Here is a 20,905-nt window from a genome sequence, read left to right on the forward strand (position 1 = left end):
GTAAAGAATCTGCCTGCAATGCAGAAGACCCAAGTTTGATCCCTGGCTCAGGATGATCCCCTGGAGAAGGAAATCGCTACCCACTCCAGAATTCTTGCCTGGAAAATCCCACGGACTGAGGAGCCTGGCAGGCTACAGTCCATAGGGTCACAAAGAGTCAGACACAACCGAGCATGCATGGGCAGATCACACACCCCACTTCGATGAGAGTAACAACAATAACAGATAATGTCTGTTAAGCCCTGCCTGCATGCCCAGTATTTCACATTTATAATCCCATCTTATCTGTACAACAGCACTGCCATGAACACTGCTTTATTGTCCCCATTTTTGGCCAGGGGGAAACTGAGGCTAAAGAACAGCTTGTAAGCAGCAGCAGGGGGAAGAGGAGCTGGGACTGGATGCAGTCAGCCTCTCTCAGGAGCCAGAGGTCCTACCCACTACGCTGCCTGTTCCTCTGCACTGCCTGCAGAGGGGGCTATGATTCCATGAGTCCATGGTTTGGGGGTCTGTTGCTTCCTATAGTTTCTTATTAGCTGCTATTATCTGGCGGGGTGGGGGCAGGGGTGGGGAGGTGGGGCGAGGATCATTGGAAAAGACCCTGATGCTGGGAAAGATTGAAGGCAGGAGGAGAAGAGGACACAGAGGATAAGATGGTTGGATGGCGTCACCGACTCAATGGACATGAGTTTGAGCAAGTTCTGGGAGTTGGTGATGGACAGAGGAGCCGGGCAGGCTACAGTCCATGGGGTCGCAAAGAGTCAGACATGACTGATTGCCTGAACTGAACTGAACTGGGGAAGGCAGGAAGGAACTGTCAGAACAGTCCGCTCTCATTAGAGCCTCGTTAGAGCCGTCACAGTGCCTGCCATGTTTTTATCTTGAAGACCTGGCTAGTCAATTGCAGAGCCAGGATGTGAACACAGGACTTGGACCACTACCTTCCATGAAGGTTACAGTCTGGTGTCCACAGGAGGTTTTGGCTCACCCAGAGGAGTGGGGACCGGAGGAGCCTGGAAGTAGGAGGTATAGTTTGAATTCTAGGTCTGGGTGTAGGCACTCTGATCCCAGAACACATCTCAGCAAGAGGACTGTGTCTAAACACATTGCCACGGGCACAGTCGGAAGCTCCAAGTTAACTCTGAGGCTACCAAAGAGCTTGGAAGAAATGTCATCTTCCACCACCCGCCAGCACCCTCAGAATGATCACAAACAAACAAGCTATCAAAAACCAAACCATCATGAAATCTAGAAAGATGGTACCAATGAACCTATTTGCAGGGCAACAGTGGAGACACAGACGTAGAGAACAGACTTATGGACACGGGGAGCAGGGAGCGGAGCAGGGAGGAAGGAGAGGGTGGGATATATGGAGGGAGAAACACAGAAACACACATTAGCATATGCAAAATAGATAGCCAATGGGAATTTGCTGTTTGACTCAGGGAACTCAGACTGGGCTCTGTAGCGGGGTGGGATGGGGAGGGACATGGAGGGATGTTCAAGAGGGAGGGGACAGGGGTGTACCTACGGCTGATCCATGTTGATGTTTGGCAGAAACCAACACAATACTATAAAGCACTTACCCTTCCATTAAAACTTTATTTTTTTTTTCCATTAAAACTTAAAAAAAAAAATGAAATAACAAGAGGCGTGAAGAAGGAGCTGCCTTTGCCACTTTATCCTTTGGCGGTAGGGAACGAGGGAGCATCCCCGAGTCCAGGGAGTATGTGAGCTCCTTACTGGCCACTCAGTCTCCAGGTCCTCCTCCATCATCCTTATCACTGAGGGCCCTTGAAGATCCTAGAGCATCACTTCACCTTAGAATAAGGCTGAGCTCATAAGCAACAGCAGTGACAGCTGCCCACCAAGAATGAGGGTGGAGCTACATCCTCATGTTCCCAGGGGCCAGAAAGTCAGAGCTGCAACGGGACTTAGCAATGGTTCCCCTCAGCCCCCTCACCTACCCTCCCTGCCGGCCCCTTGCAGAAAAATGTAAAGTCAGCCCTCAGAATGAACAAAGCCAAGCTTTGTTAAGCACGGAAAGACTTTGGAGGTGGGTGGAGGGAAAAAATTGGCCGGTACTTGTGTTACTCACTTTACAGCTCTGATTTCGCTCCCCTGCCTATCAGAGGCAAAGGGTCCCCTTCCTGGTTCCTCCTGTCTGTGTCATAAGTTCCATGCGGTCAGGAGCCAGCTCTGCCTCCTTTCGTTGCCCCAAGCCTAGCATGAGTCTCTCCAGGTGTGGTACCTGCACCAGACCCACCTGGGGGCCTGATGACATCGACTTCCCAGCCCCCACTCCAGATCTACTGACTCAGACCCTCCAGGGTGGGGCGCAGAAATCTGTGTGTACCCAGCACTCCCACTGATTCTGAGGTTCACTGTGGTTCCTTTATGTAACCATGGCCCATCCCACTGAGGAAGGCGGCCAGGCCCTGATGGGAACCATCGGGCTGGGAACCAACCAACCAGGTGTGGACTAAGGGGTTTCCTGGGATGGGGGACTCCCAGGGCTAAAGCTGGAAGAGTCCGGAACAAGCCAGGATGGTTGGTTATCCTAGCTCCTCTCAAAACTCCACACAAGGGACTTCCATGGTGGTCCAGTTAAGACTTCACCTTCCAGTGCAAGAGGTGCAGGTTCGATCCCTGGTCCAGGAACTAAGATCCCACATATCTTGAGGCCAAAAAACCAAAGCATACAAATTGTAACAAATTCAGTAAAGACTGTAAAAAGGGTCCACATCAAAAGAAAAATGTCAAAAAATAAAAATAAAGACTGCCCTTCCACTGCATGGGATGTGGGTTCAGTCCCTGGTCAGGGAACTAAGATCCCAAATGCTGTGTGGCACCAACCAAAATAAATAAATAAATAAAAGATTAAAAAAAAAAAGAAAAAACCCAAAACAAAACATACAAGGACAAAAAGCAGGAGTGCCCAAGCTCACAGGTGAGGGATTATTTCCAAATCGCTCATACTTGAAGTTGGAATGGTGTTGAGAGGTACTCAGAGTTGAATGTGGGCATTGATGATGTGATGGGATTTTACAACACTTCAAAAGAAAAAAGGAAATCAGCCCAAGAGGAACTGACTCGAGGGGCTCTGGAAAAGGGTCTATCCTCCCTAGGCTGTCCCCTCCCCCAAACCTACTGCTGCCCCCCTGTGCTGAAAGCAGCAAATGCCTGTCCTGAGCTGACTGTTCCCTTGGGATCAGAGGGGTCACCCTGGGCAGGAGAGGGTCGTGAGCCTCACATGGCATCAGAACCAGAAAGTCTCCTGGAGACCAGGCAGCCCTGGTCCCCCATTTCTCAGAGGAGAAAACTACAGTCCCCAAGGCCACACAGCTAACAGCCCCAGAGTGACCTCTGTCCTCCTGGTCTCCACACTGCTCCATAAGTTCTTCAACTGGGCAAAAAAATAATGAGCCATGCAGGAAGGGGAACTAGAAATACTAATTGAGGAGGAGGCTGGACACATAGACTGATATGAGTGAAAGAGTGTGTGAGGGTCCATGGTATTCTAACCCATGTTACAGATGGGGAAACTGAGGTACACAGAGGTCCAATGTAGTTTCCATGGTTACATGCAGGAAAACTGCCTTGCAAGTCATCTGTCCACAGTGGCTGAAGAAGTGGATTCTGCCAATGGATCTTAAGATTTGTTGTATCTGAAATGAGGGACTCTTGTGACAGTATTCAACAGAAAGGTGGGCTGGACCACCAGGAGCTGGAGCTGGAGATCTGGATCCGGAGACTCTGTCCCTAAGCCTTCAGCCTGGGAGAACTTCCCAGAGACAGTGTGTACTCAGCCAAGTAGGGATGACCTTGGAGGGGGCACGCCTGGGGGTGATGTCTACTTTGCCCCTTCACCCATTTTGAGTTGTATCAGATAATTGTAAAATTTTGGCTTTTTTTTCATATCCTTAAAAATTGACTGTATAGCCCAGCCAACTATATTTATTATCTTATAATAAACTAATGGAAAGAAAATTTTAAAAAGAATATAGATGTATACATGCATCTATATGTAACCGTCATTTTGCTGTGCACCAGAAACTAATACAATGTTGTAAATCAACTATCCTTCAATAAAAAAAAAGAAAAAGGAAAAAAATGATTCAAGGGGAAAGAAATCTTTCTTTAGTGGATAGAGAAGAGCAGGAGGCTAAGCCCTGAGCTCTGGGGCTTAGCCAGAAGCAGTGAGATGAGGATGGTGGAATTTTAAGGTCGAGGATGGTGGAATTTTAAGGTCGAGGCTGGGATCAAAGACAAAAAAAAAAAAAGAAAAATCAAAGAATCCCCCATTAATTGGAAGGAAGGTGGTCATGGACATCCTGGAGACCGGAGGTGTCTGTATTGCTGTAGGAATGGACTCTAATTTGCCTTTTCAAGCACATTAAGATGATTTCATCTGGAGATCATAAGGCATTTCCACTTTTCATACTCAATAGTAAAGGAAGGACGATATCTGAGGATTTTCGAACTGATCTCAAAAGAGTATTTTGAGTTCTTCATAATTGAGAATTCAAAAATATTCCCTCCGAGTCCATGACAAAATGGGAACAATCTTCCAGGAATGGATGTCTCTGTGGTTGGCCCAATAAAACCTTGGCTTTGCGGAACCCTCGGGGAATGAATGAGTCACTTTATGGAGTAGAATTTCCTGAATGGCTGAAGATGAAACCTTTAAGGGACAAAACATTTCAACCTTTAAATAGAAGTCTTTCTAAAATGGCCTCTTGGCCTCTTGCGTTCTAAAACAGAGTGCCCAGGACCTCATGTCACCAACCCCATTTCTAGGCAGCACTCTAGAGCTTAAGAGTGCCTGCAACTACTCTGCTTTCAGTATCTTACTTGAAGAACTTTCCCTCTCTCACCCTCCTACTTGGCTGGGGGGAATGTAAGTTGGTGCAGCCAGTATGGAAAAAGTGTGAGTTTCCTGAAAAAACTAAAACTAGAACGAATATATGATCCAGCAATCCCAATCCTGCAAACATACCCATACAAAACTATGTTTCAAAAAGACACGCTATGTTCGTAGCAGCACTATTCACAATAACCAAGACATGGGAACAATCTAAATGTCCATTGAATGGATAAAGAATATGTGATGCATATATATAATAGAATATTACTTAGCCATAAAAAAAATGTCATTTGCAGCAACATGGATGCAACTTGAGATTTTCACACTAAGTGAAGTATTAATGTTAGGTTGCACCAACCTAATAAAAAATCAGAAAGAGAAAGACAAATACCATATGATATCTTATGATAGCATATTCCACCTACATGTGGAATCTAAAATATGGCTCAAATGAATCTTTCTATAAACTAGAAACAGAACAGACTTGTGGTTGCCAAGGGGGAAGGGGTAGAGAAGGGAAGCACTGGGAATATGGGATTAGCTGATTTAAACTATTACATATCGGATAGATAAACAAGTTTCTACTGTATAGCACAGGGAACTATATATTCAATATCCTGTGATAAACCATAGTAGGAAAGAATATTTTTTAAATTATAGTTTTATGTATATAACTGAGTCCCTTTGCTATTCTGGAGAAGGAAATGGCAATCCACTCCAGTACTATTGCCTGGAAAATCCCATGGACATAGGAGCCTGGTAGGCTGCAGTCTATGGGGTCGCAAAGAGTCGGACATGACTGAGCAACTTCACTTTCACTTTCACTTTGCTGTACAGTAGAGATTGACACAACACTGTAAATCAACTATACTTCAATTAAAATAATAAAGAACTTTTCCTCTATAACCACAGTCCCTCTACCTGGCCATACCCCTGTTCCTCATGCCCACCATCTCTTCCCATCCCCCTCATTTCATCTCTAGTCTCTAGTCCTGCTTAGGACTGACAGTTATTGAAAACTCAGCTGCCGTGTCCAGTGGGTCAGCAGGTTTCTCTGTCTCTATTTATTAAAGCTACAGAACTGAAAACATACTGAAGAAAGTCATGGAACTGTGTTGCAAACAATCCTAGAAATAGCCCACAATCATTCAACCCAGGACATTTTCATTTAAAATTTTTCATGAAGTCCTTACACCCTCAAAGCAACCAGCAGGGGCAGTTTTAGCCACATTTTTATGAAGAAACTAAGAACTCCAGGTTAGAGGAGTTTTTATAAGGTCACCTGGCCAATAAGCTGCAGGTGGATAACGTGAATCTGGGCCCTCTAACTCCAAATTCATATATTTTGCTACTTCTTGAATCACCTACTCTGAAAATATCTGGTATCTAAAATCTGCCAAGTGAATGGGCAGAATAAGTAAAAACAGGCACTCCAGCTGAACTCCTTTGATACAAAGATCAGTGAATTCAAGCCTGACAGCGACTTTTTACTATCAGTGTTAAATTGTTGCTCATGCAAATCACCGTCATTGTTCATTGCAAAGAAGTGTTGGGTATAAAAAAGCCTCTGAAGTGTTTCTGCAGATGAACCAGAGGATGATGTGGCTGTCAGGGGTTTGCACCGCAAGAGTGTGCGCAGGCTCAGTCGCATCCAGCTCTTTGTGACCCCATGGGCTGTAGTTCACCAGGGTCCTGTCTATGTGATTTTCCAGATAAGAACACTGGAGTGGGTTGCCATTTCCTTCTCCAAGGGATGGTCCCGAACCAGGGATCAAACTCGGGTCTCCTGCAGATTCTTTGAGCTACCAAGGAAGCCCCCCCCCCCAATCCTGTGTGTGCAAACAGCCCTAAAGGAATAAATCCAAGGTGAGGGTCAAGGTGTCATTCTGTTTTTATCTCAAAGTCCCATAGACCAGAAATGTGCTCCTAATGATGTATCCACCTTCACCTATTCCAGGACAATACAACAGTGCCTTAACATTGCAACAAGTTAATGACACAGAATATTAGCTATTTGGATTTTTGCAATGCTCATTATGCCTTGCCTCACTAGAATATTCCAGGAAGACAAGGACTTGATCTTGCTTATTGCTATTCCTAGGGCCTGGAACATAATGAACTTTCAATAAATACTGGTTAGATCAATGAATTTAGTAAAACCTTATCAGTTCAAAAATGTCCCTGATTGAGAATCTGTGATCATTTAAACAGAGGTTATTAAGCAAACTGATAGTATATCTAAGATGAGGAAGCATTTAAACTATGTAGGATAACAAACTATTTACAAACAACTTGCTTGTTAATTATGATTATTTGTATACACATAACGGTCCCCAAGTTTTTCTTCTGAAAGACCTGGTTTACTTGATGGTTATGCAAAGCCTAGGTTCTTCCTTGAAGCTTAGTTCATAACACTTTAAGGATAGCCTTCAAAGTAATGTAATTGCATTTTAAAAAAAGAAAATGCAAGGACTTCCCTGGTAATTCAGGGGTTAAAACTCTGCATTTCCACTGTAGGGAGCATGGGTCAGATCCCTAATTGGGGAACTAAGTTCCCACATGCCACATGGTAAAAAATAAATAAACTATAATAGTAATATATAATAAATCATATAATAATATAAATAAATATAAAAGAAAATACATATTCTACAATTCAAATATTTGCAGTGATCTCATCAGAAAGCATATCCTATAAACACCTTAAAGTCTCGATGTTTTTATTCTCCACATGACTCACCCAGCATCCCAAAAATGTATCTTGAAACACTCAGTCCTTTTGACACTGAGGAAAGCGTGCCAGCAGCTGTAGCTGGCTTGAAAAAGAAATATGGACATGCTCTCAGGCAGTTTCCAACTACCCTGCGAGAACTTACAGCAGTGTCTTTCTTTCCTCCATCTATATATCGAGTGGCCCAGGTTTGCCATTTTCACCCATCAGATCATGGCATATGGCCTAGTCTTTTGAAGTTCAGCTCAGCAAACACTTCCTGCATCTGACACAGCCCCAGGTTTGAAGGCTCAAGGATGAGAAAACATGTCCTTCCTCCCCTCCAGAACCTTCTTCCACTGGGGGCAATTATACAAGTTACATTATTGGAGAAGGAAATGGCAACCCATTCCAGTGTTCCTGCCTGGAGAACCCCAGGGACAGGGGAGCCTGGTGGGCTGCCGTCTATGGGGTCGCACAGAGATGGACACAACTGAAGTGACTTAGCAGCAGCAGCATACAAGTTACGTTAATTATATTGGGATTATACTGACATAACCAGACTTTAACGAGAGCTACAGTTGAAGAGTGCTTAAGGGGCTGTGTAGATACAGACAAAGGAACAGGTCTTTCCACAAGGGGGAGAGGTGTCAGGGACAGAGAAGGTGACATGTGAAACTGTTCAGATTTACAATGTAGACAGGTAGGGAAAGCAGAAAGCACAGTTCATCTATGTATGAATGCTGGATCATAAACAAAAAATTACGTGGAAAAACCTCATAGAGTTGAGAAAATACTCGTGTAACTAGGGCTCTGGTTCCTAACCACCAAAACCACAAAAGCTGAGAAGATTAAAACTCGTCTAATCATCCAATTGCTTCATCACACAGCCACAAACTGAGGCTTGAATGCCACGTAAAGGGTCCAACTGGTGGTCATCAAAGGCAGGCAAGGTCAATAACTTTGTGAACGACCGTTTGCCGCACATCATCACCTCCTGCCAATCTTTATCTCTCATCTCTGTGCTTTCCGGGAGGAGGAGGGGGGAGTGGCGGACCTTCTAAAGAGTCAAATAGTCCGCAATAACCCCTTGCTAACCCAGCTGGTGAATTTCAGTTGAATACATAGATAATATGAGATAATGGGTCTGTTGCAACCCCTCAGAGGTAACCTTCCCTGCCACACCCCAGATGTCTGCTCCACCTGTGGTCTACCGCTGCAAGTTAAAGAACCTCTGATTTATTTGCAGCAATACAGGAGAAGTTGGGCTAGAACTTCAGCCTCCAGCAGCCATAAGGATGAGGATAAAGGGGTCAGTATCTGGAGCCGTGGGGAGGCAGGCAGTCCTTGGAGGAGAGCTTTCTGGCTGCAGCAGAGTTTAAGCTACCCTAGAGCAGAGTTTCTCAAAGGGACACTGCAAACATTTTGTGCTGGATAATTCTTGGTTGTGAGAGTTGAGTCTGTGCATCCCAAGTGTCTTAGTAGGTTCAAGCTGCTAATGAACCAAATACTATACACCATAGTGGTGGCTTAAACGACAGGACTATATCTTACAGCTGTGGAAGCTGAAAGGCTGAGATCAGAGTGCCAGCATGGCGGTGTTCTGGCGAGAACCTTCTTCTTGGTTTGCAAACGACCTCTTACTTGCTATATTCTCATACAGCTGAGAGAAAGAGAGGCTGATACCAAACAGAAGACCAGCAGGGGCTCAAACTGGGATGGGGACCACCGACTGTTACTACACACACTATGTGTTCAACCTGCAGCTATTAATACAAGTCTTCCACCTCATCTCCCAAACATACCATCTTCCTCCCTCATCTCCCTGTATTTGCCTTACTATGAAAACTAAACACAAACAGTTGGGGCTAGTAACACCCCCACACCACAAACCTCTGAATTATAATGGATATTTGAAAGTGAAGTCACTCAGTTGTGTCTGACTCTTTGTGACCCCATGGACTGTAGCCCACCAGGCTCCTCCATCCATGGGATTTTCCAGGCAAGAATACCCTCCTCAAAGGGATCTTCCCCACCCAGGGATCGAACCCAGGTCTCCTGCACTGCAGGCAGACTCTTTACTGTCTGAGCCACCAGGGAAGCCCCTATAATAATGGATATTTTATATCCATTATAAATGGATATAATGGCCACATAATGGCCACTTAATCTATGGGCTTTCTAGCGGCTCAGTGGTAAAGAATCCCCCTGCCAGCGCAAGAGACCCAAGAGATGAGGGGTTCGATCCCTGGGTCCGGAAGATCTCTGGAGAAAGAAATGGAAACCCACTCCAATATTCTTTCCTGGGAAAACCCATGGATGAAGGAATCAGTCCATGGGTCTCAAAGAGTCGGGTTCAGTTCAGTTCAGTTCGGTCGCTCAGTCCTGTCCGACTCTGCAACCCCATGAATCGCAGCACGCCAGGCCTCCCTGTCCGTGAGACTTCCAAACTAGACAACAGCCATCTGGAACAAGCACTGTTCTAAACCTTTTACAGGAATTCTCTCATTTAATCCTTATGACAGGCCTATGGGGTTGGTACTATAACTATAAACCTTATAAACGGGGAAAGTGAGCTCTAGAGATGGATGGAGACCGGCTCCGGGACAGGCAACCAATAGGAGGCCAGGCAGACAGCGGCCAGGCCAGCGGTGATGGGGCAGGAGAGGGAGATGCGTGCGCGCCTCCGATGCCTCCCCCATCCTCCACAGCAGTTAGGAGAAAGAAGCTAAGAGGAAAGGGGGAGCTCAGAAATGAAAGAAGAGCATGAATAAAGAGAGATGAGATGGCGAGAGAGGCCCATCGGGCTGTGCTCCTTGGAGCGGGAGACGGGTGCCCTTCTTGCCACACCCACGCCCCGCGGGCCCTGGACCGCTCCCTGGGGTCAGGGGTCTGCCTCTTCAAGAGGGAGGGCGCAGTCTCCTGTGCGGGCACAGGGTTGGCTCTGTGTCAACTCTTCCAGAGCCCACCCGCCGGCTCTTCCGACCCTGCCCTCTGGCGCTCTTGCTCCCCCTTCCCACGCCGCCGCCTACACCACAGGCCTCTAGACCTGGGGCGGGTCTGACACCTGCTTCTGTGGGAACTTGGCCCAGGGGGCTCTCGCCCACCAGGCGCCTCTGATTCGTCTCACCACTGTGAACCCCACATAGTCCTCCAAACCTAGAACCCCTGCCCCTGACCTTTGGCCTTCCCTTGGGGGCGAAGAGTTGATTCATTGGAAAAGACTCTGATGCTGGGAGGGATTGGGGGCAGGAGGAAAAGGGGACGACAGAGGATGAGATGGCTGGATGGCATCACCGACTTGATGGACTTGAGTTTGAGTGAACTCCGGGAGTTGGTGATGGACAGGGAGGCCTGGCGTGCTGCAATTCATGGGGCCGGAAAGAGTTGGACACAACTGAGCGACTGAACTGAACTGAACTAATGGGGTTCCTCACCCTGGCCTGTGAGCCAGGCCTCATGGGCCCTCCCTGAACTGACCAGTCCACACGACTGTCCCTTCCGTCCTCCTGCCCTGAGCTCTAGGCATGGGTCAACACCCTACCCTGAGCAATACCTGCCAGAAGCCGGCCACTGCCCACCCCAGGGTCCCCCTGTCACCACAGGGTCACCTCCCCCTCCCTACCTTTCAGCCCACCCTCCCTGACTCATCCCAGCCCTCCCTTCCATGCAACTCAGCCTGCAAAGCCTCTGTAGAACCGTGCTTCCCTCACCCTCCTCCCAGCCTCTGCCAGAATTCCTCAGGGAGGTCCAGGCCCTACAGGAGGATTGCCAGGGGCCCTTGTTTAAAATACCGTGACAGTGAAATAAGCCAGACACAAAAGGACACATGCTACGTGATCCTGCTTATAGAGGTCCCTGTTGTTTGTTGTTCAGTTGCCAAGTCATGTCCGACTCTTCACAACCCCATGGACTGCAGCACGCCAGGCCTCCTTATTCCCCACCGTCTCCTAGAGTTTGCCCAAGTTCATGTCCATTGCATTGGTGATGCCATCCAACCATCTCATCCTCTGTCGCCCTCTTCTCCTTTTGCCTTCAATCTTTCCCAGCATCAGGGTCTTTTTCAGTGAGTCGGTTGTTTGCATCAGATGACCAAAGTACTGGAGCTTCAGCTTCAGCGTCACTCCTTTCAGTGGGGATTCAGGGTTGATTTCCTTTAGGATTGATCGGCCTTAGGAAGCACTGCTATCAATAAAGCTAGTGGAGGCAATGGAATTCCAGCAGAGCTATTTAAAATCTTAAAAGATGATGCTATGACAGTGCTGCACTCAATCTGTCAGCAAATTTGGAAAACCCAGCAGTGGCCACAGGACTGGAGAAAGTCAGTCTTCATCTCAATTCCCAAGAAGGGCAGTACTAAAGAATGCTCAAATCACTGGATAACTGCACTCATCTCTCTAGTAAAGTTATGCTCAAAATCCTGCTTACTAGGTTTCAGCATTACGTGAACCAAGAACGTCCAAATAGAGGTCCTTAGAGTAGTCAGATTCAAAGACAGAAAGTAGAGTGGTGGTTGCCAGGGTCTGGGGGAGGGAAATGGGGCACGTTTGCTTAATGGGGAAAGGGTTTTGGTTTGGGAAGATGAAAAAAGTTCTGGAGATGGTTGGTGGTGAAGGTTCCAGAACATAGTGAATGTATTTAATGCCACTGAACTATACATTTAAAAATGGTTAAAATGGTCAATTTTCCATTCTGTATATTTTATCACGATAAAAAAAAATGCTATGACAAAATCAGAATCTTGGGGGAAGTGTGAAGAAACTCACATTTTTAAGCAGCTCCCCACTGGTTCTTATGCCCCCTCAGTGTGAAAGCCAGGAATTGTTATGGCCTCTTAGTTGTGTTCCCAGGAGTGACATATGGATGTGAGAACTGGACAGTAAAGAAGGCAGAGCGATGAAGAATCGATGCTTTCGAACTGTCGGGCTGGAGAAGACTCTTGAGAGTCCCTTGGACAGCAAGAAGATCAAACCAGTCAATCTTAAAGGAAGTCAACCCTGAATACTCATGGGAAGGACTGATGCTGAAGCTGAAGCTCCAATACTTTGGTCACCTGATGCGAAGAGCCAACTCACTGGGAAAGACCCTGATGCTGGGGAAGATTAAGGGCAGGAGGAAAAGGGGGTGACAGAGGATGAGATGGTTGGATGGCATCTCCAACTCAATTGATATGAACTTGGGCAAACTCAGGAGATGGTGAGGACAGGGAAGCCTGGCGTGCTGCAGTCCACGGGGTCAAAAAGAGTCAGACATGACTTGGTGACCGAACAACTTAGCTGTGTGAACTCAGTCAGGTCAAAGAATGTACTCAGCCCAAAGTCCCCTGTCTGAAAATGGACACGAGACTTTCCTCACCTGTTCTTGTCCAGGTTACACGAGATGCGGAATATAAAGTGCCAGGTGTGGGAGCTGCCCAGCAAAAGCAAATTTGACAGTTGATCCACAAGCATTTAGGGCTTCCCAGATGGCTCAGTGGTAAACAACTTGCCTGCCAGTACAGAAGATGCTGGTTCAATCTCTGGCCTCAAGATTCCCAAGGAGGAGGAAATGGCAACCCACTCCAGTATTCTTGCAAGGATAATCCTATGGAGAGGACCCTGGAGGGCTACAGTCCAGGAGGTCGCAGAGAGTCAGACACAGCTGAGCAATGGCGCACACACACCACAGCGCTTGCAGGGGTCTGCCCACAGCACCCCTGCAGTCCCAGCTGTTTGCGCAAAGCAGGAGTCTCCCTTCCCCACTCTCAGGCCTCTAAAGAGTTACCTGCCTGGGCCTGGCCGATCCAGTCAGCACACACATTCCATTCCTCTCAGCAAGAGTCCAGGGCCTGGGAGGGGTGGAGCTGGCCCCCAAGACCTCCTCACGGCAAAACTGGACCCCTTCAGGCCTGCCGGTGATCCCCCGCAGTTTCCCTCACAGGCCGGGAGAAGGAGAGGACAAGTTAGAGGCAGGAGGGGCAGAAAGACCTCTGAGCGTGTAAAAGGGGATGGGGACACAGGCCAGGGTCCAGGGTTTCCTGACAGGGTGAGGGTTGCACCAGATCCTGAGGGCTGATTGACGTAGGGGGTGGCCAGGGCGCTTCTGGCCAAAGGAGTAGAATGTACAAAGGCCCAGAGGCCGCTGGTGTGTTTGGGCAGGAGCAGAAGCCAGGTGGTGGGGACTGGGAAGGGCATACTGATGCAGGCGGGAGCCTGGCATATAGAAGGAAGCCTAGCATGCAGACTGTTTTACTCAGAAGCCTCTGGATCCCAAAAGCCCCACCACCACCCCAATCAGCAGTCCCTGCTGGGAACCAGCTTGGAATCTCTTTCTTGTGCTCAAGGGAATCCCCCTCCAAGGAGACAGTGTTATCTTAAGAGCACAAAGCCTTCAGCCCCTTGATGTCCTGTCCCTCCCACAGACTCAGTCAGGCAGGTCTGGTCAGCACACAAACATTCCATTCCTCTCAGCAAGAGCCCAGGGCCTGGGAGGGATGGGGTTGCTCCCATCCCAGGGCTTCTCACACCAAAACTGGATCCCTCCGGCCACCAGTCTCCCCCACCCCTCCCAAACAGACCCAGGGCACTTAGTTCAGGTCTCACTCATGTCCTTTCTACCACTTTCTAGACCTCAGGCGAGCACCAGTAGAAATACGTCTCTTTTCTTTTCTTTTTTTTTTCTCTTTTACTTTTCCCAAATTGACCACCCTTAGCTATGTTTAGAAAAGAAGAAAGTTTAAGTCAGTACAAAAATCACTTTCAAATAATATCTCCCAGGCCTTTGGGGATAAAAACGTTTCTCTAATGTCGACAGTTAAGATTACAAAGTATGCCTATTTCAGCTCTTACCGTAATAAGATAGTTGGACATTTTTAATACCTTAAAAAAAAAAGAGAGAGAGATCCATTTACTTGCGTAGTTCGGGGTCTGTGAAGTGGTAAATGTGCCAAGAAATTACCTAAAAAGTCTTGCCAGGCCAGCATTTTTGTCTCGGGTACCAGGAGGGTTGGAGGTCTGCCAGGTGGCTAGTGACGTCTTTATTAAGATGTCTCCCCAAGGGCCTGTCACGTGCCGAGGAGGACACCCTGGGCAAGTGCCAAGCCTCAGCTCTCCAACCCAACCCTCCCACTCCCTTCATCCTCTCTGCGTAAAATCCAAGTCGTCTTTCTAGAACAGACTCTCCAGGCAGGTGATCCAGCTTTGCATGCAGTCTTGTCCCCTTCTTTGTTTTGCCCATGAAACCGTTCTTGAAAGTTTTCCAAAATGGCTTTTTAGAGTATTCCTAGCTCCAATATTTCACTTCAGTGAAGTGTTTTTCACTTGAATAAAAAGCGATGGTAATTTGGCAGGTGCCTGGGAGCTGGGATCCAGAGAAGAGAGAGAGAAGATGCTGGGTGTCCTTGTGTCTTGATTTTGCTGGATCTGTAGAAGGTTAGCATCCTTTCCTCATTTCCAACAGGAGGGCAGTAGGCAGGCCTTGGAAAGTCTTGCCCAGACCCCCACTTCCTGCTAGGCAGGGAGGCCTCTGTCCAGACTCACACCTGCTATGGAAGCAGGCTGGACTCTCTGGCCAGCTGTCCTGAGCCCTGAGAGCCACCCAACCCTTTCCTTTGCCAATCTTGTCTCTTTGCTCCTTTCCAGATCCCCTAGTGACTGATACTCTAAGAGTGGAAGAAAATAAAGCTCAAGGGTTACATTAATTCAGCATCTCCAACCCTTTTGGCGCCAGGGACTGGTTTTGTGCAAGACAATTTTTCCATGGACGGGTGGGAGTGGAAGATGGTTTGGGGATGATTCAAGTGCATTACATGTATTGTGCACTTTATTTCTGTAATTACTACATCAGCTCCACCTCAGATCATCAGCCATTAGATTCCCAAGGCTGGGGACCCCTGCATTAAATCATTGCATTCATTCAGAGGCTAATCAGGCAAACAGGATTAGGCTTAACCCTTTCTCAGAGGCTCTGAACACCAGTTTTGACCTCTGTCTTCAAGCAGGGCCTTCCTTCCTGAGCTCTCTGATATGCTAGGAATTCTGCACTCAGTTAAAAAAAAATCCCTCCTGGATTTGACAATTTCTGACCTGACCAAGTCGGAATGTGTGTGGGGAGGAATGCTCCTCGCCTGGAGGAGGACAACCCAGCCTGGGAACCTGCACATCAGTGAGTAACACCCTGGACCTTCACAGGAAAGCCCAGAGGCTGCCTGCCTTGAGGAACCAGACACAAAAACTGCACAGCCTGCGTAGTTGCTGGGTGACCTTTCACCCTGAGGTAACTTGGATGAGCAGGAAAGTGTTATGGGCTGAATTGTGTCTCTTACCCTGCAAATCCATATGTAGAAGTACCTCCAGTACCTCAGAATGTGACTGTATTTGAAGTGGGTGCTTTGTTTTGGCCTTGCCACATCTTTCAGGCTCTTACTTCCCCAACCAGGGATTGAACCTGGGACCCCTGCAGTGAAAGTGCAGAGTCTTCACCACTGGACAGCCTGGAAATTCCCTGAAGATGGTCTTTAAAGAAGTTGTTGTTCAGTTGATAAGTCATGTCTGACTCTTTGCAACCCCATGGACTGCAGCACTGCCAGGCTTCCCTGTCCTTCACTATCTCCCAGAGTTTGCTCAAACTCATGTCCATGGAGTCGGTGATGCCATCCAACCATCTCATCCTCTGTCACCCCCCTCTCCTCCTGCCCTTAATCCTTCCCAGCGTCAGGGTCTTTTCCAGTGAGTTGGCTCTTCATATCAGGTGGCCAAAGTATTGGCGTTTCAGCTTCAGCATCAGCCCTTCCAATGAATAATCAGAGTTGATTTCCTTTAGGATGGAGTGGTTTGATCCCCTTGCTGTCCAAGGGACTCTCAAGAGTCTTCTCCAGCACCATAGTTTGAAAACATCAATTTTTCGGCGCTCAGCCTTCTTTATGGTCCCATTCTCACATCCATACATGACTACTTTAAAGAAGTAATTAAGTTAAAATAAGGTCATTAAGGTGGGCCCTAACACAATACAACCAGTGTCCTTATAACAAGAGGAAATAAAGACACAGTTAAAGAGGGACAACCATGAGGAGACAGAAGACCATGATTTATAAGCCAAGAAGAGGGGTCTCAAGAAACCTTCTCTGACACATTTCTATCTTGGACTTCTAGTCTCCAAACTGTGCAAAAACAAATGCCTGATGTTCAGCCATCTGGTTGACAGTGCTTTGTCCTAGAGGCCCAAGCAAACGAGCGCAGAAGATGCAGCTGTAGACATGCCCCCATGCAAGTGACAGAGAGAAACTTTGGGAGGTTCAGAGACGAGGTGAGATGCATTAAGAACTTGCAGGGAGGGCAAGAGATCCTCAGCCATGATATTTGGCTGCAACTGATTTGCTAAGAGAGTTTACGCTGCATCTGTGAAAGCCTTTCCGATCAAATTGGTCAGGCAGAGAAGAGAAGAATGAAAGAAATCCTCTATGTATTGGGTTGGCCAAAAAGTTTGTTTGTGTGCTTCTATGAGATGTAATGGAAAACATGAATGGACTTTTTGGCCAACCTGTACATGGAATTTCCAGAATTCTCTCTCCATGGGGTCCTGGGTTGGGGTGGCCATAGGAGAAAGTGTGTGGACTTGGAGGGCAGAGAGAAAGCAAGCCCTTTCGCACACTGAGGGTGGAGCAGGGCAGGCAGATGCGGGGTGGCTCAGGCACTCGGTGGTGGTGGGGCAGCCCCTCCACTCCGGGCTAGGTGTGTGCGACTCTGGGGTGCGGAGCCCCGGCTTGTCCTGCAGGTAGCTGTATCATGGGGATGACAGGTGGTGACAGCTCTCCCAGGCTGTCCCTCATACTCCCGACTCCACATCCATCTTCGCTCCCGAGCTGGCTCAGCGGAGACCAGCATTCCAGGCTCAACCCTCCAGCGCCTCGTTACTGCCTGCACACCTCCTACCAGACCTACCACTGCCACCCAAAAGCCTCCCAAAACGTCTGCTTCTAGCAAGTCACCCTTCAACACTCTTCAAAGACAAGGTCCCGCCAGATCAAGTCTAAACACTCTGCCTTGATGCTAAGACCTTTTATAATATGTCCCCACCCTACTGTCCCATCGTCTCCCCCACTATTTCCCAACACGTGCATTCTGCCAAGTGAGGCCAGTCCCTTCTCTCCAGTTGGGATCTGCCATGCCCACTGCATCTCTCAGATTTGTTCCCACACTATTGGCCCTCTCCTTCTTCAAGGTCCAGTTCAAGTCTGATCTTCTTCGCTAAACTTTCAAGGCCGTCAGGTGCAGAATTTAAGAGAAAAGACCCTGGAGTCAGGCTGTCTGAATTCAAACCCTGGCTTTGCCCTTCCAGCTTTCAATGACTTTGAAGAAATTACTTCATCTTTCTGGGCCTCAGTTTCCTCCACTGCAAAACAGGGATGTATGGAGTTCACAAGGTTATTGTGAGGACTAAGTGAGTTAAGACACATAAAGCTTTTTACTGTGCCTGACACATAGAAAGCACTTGATAAGCGTTGGTTCTTATTTCATTGTATTATTACCTGATTATCCCATCCTTTCCAATACTCTTTTCCCTGAATTTCTACGCCTGGTATGGTAGAGACCACATCACTCAACTATTTAATTAGAGTCTGTCTTGTACTGTTTGCTGTGATTCCATGTGTAACAAACAGGAACAAGGACATTTTATCTATGATCAGAACACCAATAGGCAATAGCCTATTCATGAACATAAAATATTCCTCATTCTTAACTAGCAGCATAAGGGGGGAGAAACTGCCCTGCTTCTTCCTGGTAGCATTTAACCCCTAAGAGACCTAGAAAGGAAAAGTTGGGGACAAATCGTCAGGAGCAGGAAGACACAAAAATGCCCACAGAATGGTCCTGAAATGCATCTTACTGGTGCGTCTGAACACCAAGAAGATGAGATTTTGACAGATGTGGTTTTCGCATCAAGAAGCACTGTCTTTGGAGTGGCCTGACCGGAGGCCAGGCCCTCAGCCAGCATCTGCTCCCGGAAACTGAACTGCACCTCAAGTAATGGAAGATCTCAAAGGTCCAGGGCCCAAGAGGCCAGCAGATGGTGATAGTATCAGGATGGGTAGGCCCCAACGCTGTGCAGGCTCCCAGCATGATTGCCAAGGGACTCCTGGTTTACCACCCAGACTGCTGAAAGTTCATGAATCAGTCAGTCCATAGATCACGATAACATGGGAGTTAAGAGGCACTCAGCTGTTTCAGGTCTCTATTTCTTCAGCTTTAAAATGAAGAGGTTGCTGGAACCAGAGGAGAGCTAACAAACCACTCAGTTCTATAATTCTGCACAGTGAGTTCTCTGCACAGTCAGAGTAGGCAAAGGTAGTCAAGGATGACTCTGAGAGTTTGATTTCTGTCAATATTACCCCAAAGCACTCCTCAGATTCAATCCAATCCCTACCAAAATTCCAAAGGCATTTTTCACAGAAATAGAAAAAAAAAAATCCCCAAAGTCTCCAAAGAGCCAAAGCAATCCTGAGAAAGTAGAACAAAGCTAGAGGCATCACATGTCCTGATTTTAAACTATATTACAAAGCTGTAATAGTCAAAACAGACACATAGATCAATGAAACAGAATACAGAGCCCAGAAACAAAACCATCCTTTTATAGTTAATTAGCTTACAACAAGGGAGCCAAGAATATACAATGTGGAAAGAATAGTCTCTTCAATAAATGAGAGGTTAATTTCTTCATCCCTATACATGGAGCTGCAGAAAAGAATGGGAAAAAAAACAGAGACACGGTACAACCTGATGCACTTGGCACTAGAGCCCTCTTGGCTGAGAGGTGCCAAGGCCAAGGATGAATCCAGCAAGGTGTGCACTTACCTGGGTTCAAGTTTCAGCTCTGATACTTACAGGCAAGTTATCTGATTTTTGTGATGCCTTGATTTTATCAGCCAGTACACAAGGCTAATAATAATACTTCATGCACTTATTGATTAAAATATAAATCACTTTGCACAGTACCCAAAGCAGAGGAGGTGTCCAAATCATTCAGAAAATGTTGATTAGGTACCCACTAAGAGACAGATACTGTTCCAAGGCACTGGGGCACAGTCTGGAGAGAGAAAAAAAAAAAACCCTCTTTATAGAGTTTACTTTTAGAAGTAGAAGATAGGTAATAAGAAATAACTTTAATAAAGATCAGATTTCCTCAAAAGTGCAGGAGACGAATATGAAGAAAACTCAACTAGGGTAAATAGGATAGAAATGGAGGTGTGATTTCTAGGTACAGTCCTAGCAAAGGCTACTCAGAGAAGACAAGCCTTGAATGGACACCTCAGGAAATGTCACTATTATCCTCATGGCCAGTACTCAGGGCTTGGTGCCAACAGTGTATATTTCCTGGTGTCCAGATAAGCATTTCTGCCCAACATACCTCACAAAAGGGAAGTATGGATTGGAAGAGAACTTAGAGATTCTCTGGTTCATTTTATCAAGGAAGAATGAAACCCAGAAAAGGGTGGGCCAACAAACCCAGGTTCACATGGTTAGTTCAGAAGCCAAGATTAATTCCAACTCCAGTCTCCTGACTCTAAGACCATGTTCTTTTCTCTGCTTCATACCCCGTTGCCCCAGGCTGACTCAGACCCATGTGAAATTGTGGCCTGGAACCTGGAAGATTTCTCTCCTGTATTGTATTTCAGTCTGGACTGTAGCTAATGGTTATTAGCTGTGCAGTCTGAATATATCTCATTCAGACACACTTACAGGGGAAGAAATGATCGTGAATTTGCAAGAAGACATCCATGAACCAGTGACCCCAGTTTAAACAACTAAGAGTTAAAGGCCATCACTTCAGGGGGTCCCTGGGCACCAAGCATACCTCACACACAAATGCAAACATACCACCTTGGCACTACTCACATGACATTCCTTAGCTATAATTCAGTGGTTAAAAGACCAAGAATTTGTTTCCATTTTTCCCCCTTAGGTTGTTGTAAAAACAATAGCTGATTTGTATAGGCGGCAGTAGCTCAGACAGTAAAGAATGTGCCTGCAATGCAGGGGACCTGGGTCGAGACCTGGCTCAAGAAGATCCCCTGGGGAAGAAAATGACAACCCACTCCAATATTCTTGCCTGGAAAATTCTATGGACAGAGGAGCCTGGAGGGCAAAGAGTCAGACAGGACTGAGCGGGACTAACACGAAGACTCCTTGAGCCCCTGAGAAGGCAACTTGGAGTCCAGTTTGGGGAACCTGAATATGATACAGGTTTTTGAAGGGCTGTTTGCTATAGGATAAATCTTTGCAGCAATCAGGGGCATTTATAAGAACTGCTAAGGCTAAAGAGAGTTGCAAAAAGTGATCCACCCAGTTTGCTTC

General features: G+C 47.0%; 1 protein-coding gene across 2 annotated transcripts in view; it reads right to left on the reverse strand.

The window, feature by feature from the left end:
• Nucleotides 1-20,905, reverse strand: part of AHNAK (AHNAK nucleoprotein) — an 81,934-nt gene that overhangs the window by 16,381 nt on the left and 44,648 nt on the right. The window lies entirely within an intron of this gene.

This window comes from Oryx dammah, unplaced genomic scaffold, assembly GCF_014754425.2.
Source record: "Oryx dammah isolate SB20612 unplaced genomic scaffold, SCBI_Odam_1.1 HiC_scaffold_15, whole genome shotgun sequence".
Taxonomy (NCBI): domain Eukaryota; kingdom Metazoa; phylum Chordata; class Mammalia; order Artiodactyla; family Bovidae; genus Oryx; species Oryx dammah.